Raw genomic sequence first — 2,500 nt, 5'->3', positions numbered from 1 at the left:
GCTGATGCGAGCTAAGTGGCCGACTGTTAAAATATTTAACATGTAGACCACCTTGAGCAGATAAAGCGCAAAATCTCCTCGTGCAAGTGAAGTAATTTATTGCGGCTATAAACAAGTAAGTTGCGAAACCATTCTCTTTTCTGTAGTCATTTTTTGTAGTCTGTAAACAAAGATACTTTAAGACGTTTATATCATCAGTGTTATGTTGTGTTTTTGCATCGAATTGTGACCCGTTTTAATAAAAATGTTTTTGGAGTGAAATAGATTCAACAGCGTGGAAAAATGTAAGCGATTTCTGATCAACTGAAGGAATTACCGGCGACCAGGTTGAACACCGAAAATCCTTCAGAGAAACTTGAAACCCAACTTATAATCTATGGAAATATTGTTATGGAGTAGAAAAACGCTGAAAGTAGCGCTCTAGAATAAAGACTTGAAGAGGTTTATCTAATGCACAATTTAACTGAATGACTGTTTGTTTCTTAAAATGACCCTATCATGTTCTTTCGTGACATGTTTCAATGCAATGGTCGTATTTCATGTCATCAGATAAACACATGATGACACATCGGAATGTACTTGGCTCCGATTGAATCGGCAACGGTATTATCAACATTGGAAACAGCAACAAGTGACCATAAACTGGTACCGATTCCGAATTATCGGAAATTAGTCGGGTCTGTTTCTGATAATCGGGTCTCCGACCGAAATTTGGACGCGTTCCCTAACTGGCTTCCTGTCACGCCATGTCACGCACGTCAAATTTCCCTTTTGCCTGTACAGACACTCTCCTCTTTTAAGATCTTTTACAGCCTTTTCTTTCAAGCCGCATATCTCTCTTGGTAAGTTTACCCTATTGGACCTAACTGTACCACATGCAAGGGTATTCTTTTCTTCCAACTCTTCAAACAATGCTACAGAGGCATAGTAATTGTCCCTAAAGGCACAGAATCCTTTATCTAGGTAAGGTTGCATCACAGACATAACTGCCTTCCTTCCTAAATCTCTTTGAACTTCATTATTTTCTTTGCTAGTATAAATCTTGCTGTTCAAGACATAACCAGTACTTGATTCAGCAAGAGTGAAAGCCTTTATTCCGAATCTGCCCAGCTTTATAGGAATAAACTGCTTGAAGTGAATTTTGCCCTTGAACGTGATTAAAGTCTCATCAATGGCAAGTTGCCACTCAGGTGTGTACACTTCCTGAAACCTTGCTATAACCAAATCTAGGAAAGGCTGAATTTTGTAGAGCTTGTAATCTGCAGAGTCATGCGGGGGAGCACAGCTGTTGTCAACAAAGTGGAGGTAGCGTAAAATTTGAAGAAATCGTGTCCTAGACATCACAGCTGGGAAGAAAGGAGTACTCAGGACAGGATTAGTACTCCAGTAACAATTAATGTTTGGCTTGGTTATCAGCCGCATATTTAGATAAATACTAATCTAAGCTTTCATCTCACTCTCTGTAACTGGATACCAAACAGAGCTTTCTGTTGGCCCTCTCTTCTGTTCTGCATACAAATTAGTTTGACTAATTAACAAATGCCATACCTCTTGTGTAAAAAAGAGATCAAAAAAATCCAAATAAGATTTCAGGTTTTTTGCATTGACATTTATTCCTGTTTCTTCACTGAAGTCAATATCTACTCTGCGTTTGACTTCTCTTGACCATTCCTCTTCGTCGAATCCCACGTCGTTCTCATTATTCTCTTCCTCATCTTCACCCGAATCTTCCGAGCTTAATTCCGATTCATCAGAATAAAACTCGTGATCAGAGGCTTGATGCTTGGTAACATTAGCCAGGGGGAAGTCTTCTTCGTCGATAAATTGAATTTGAACATCGTTTTGACCGTGGAAATCTAGTGTAGCATCACCATGAACAGCCGCCATTTTTAAATCGCCCCATTAAAAACGTTTAAATCGCAAAAATCTTCAAATTTGGTCCAAAACAAGCTCAATGGAGGAAATATCCTCGACAACAGTAAAAAAACTACCTTGTGTAGTGTAACATAAAATGTACCATCAGTTTCCAGCCCTGAAGAACCTTCTTTCAAGGGGCCATATATGGCCACTTGGTATGCAAAGGGTTAAGGTGAATTAGGAGTATTTCATTTGAATTGGGTTTGCTTTCACCTACAATAAATCATTGACCCTTTGGGGGAGTTTTTGGCTTCCTCACTTGCGTAATGTTCACATTGTTTTTCCATGTTTGCTTCCAAGGAAGACTGCGGTAAAGTTACCATCCATGGTTGAGAAAGGAAGATAATTAAAGGGGCACTTTGCACAAGACCAAAATTTTTTTCATGGTCTGAGCTGAAAGTCATGCTGCACTCCTTTCGTGAATAATCAGGAAATATTTTTTTCAGGAGGTTTGTTTCACAGTCCGGGTACGGGTGCCTATCACCACTGCAGGATTTTACTCACTTGCTTTGGCAGACACATTTTGACAGACAGACAGACAGACAGACAGTTTAATCACCAAATACCTTGCAACCCAAAGGCT

The 2,500-nt window shown here is 39.5% G+C and overlaps 1 pseudogene; it reads right to left on the bottom strand.

The window, feature by feature from the left end:
* Positions 1-669: 669 nt before the first annotated feature.
* LOC138025806 (piggyBac transposable element-derived protein 4-like) lies at positions 670-2,023 on the bottom strand (annotated as a pseudogene).
* Positions 2,024-2,500: the final 477 nt, after the last annotated feature.

Source organism: Montipora capricornis, chromosome 12, assembly GCF_036669925.1.
Source record: "Montipora capricornis isolate CH-2021 chromosome 12, ASM3666992v2, whole genome shotgun sequence".
NCBI lineage: Eukaryota > Metazoa > Cnidaria > Anthozoa > Scleractinia > Acroporidae > Montipora > Montipora capricornis.
This window is presented reverse-complemented; position numbering and strand designations above follow the sequence as displayed.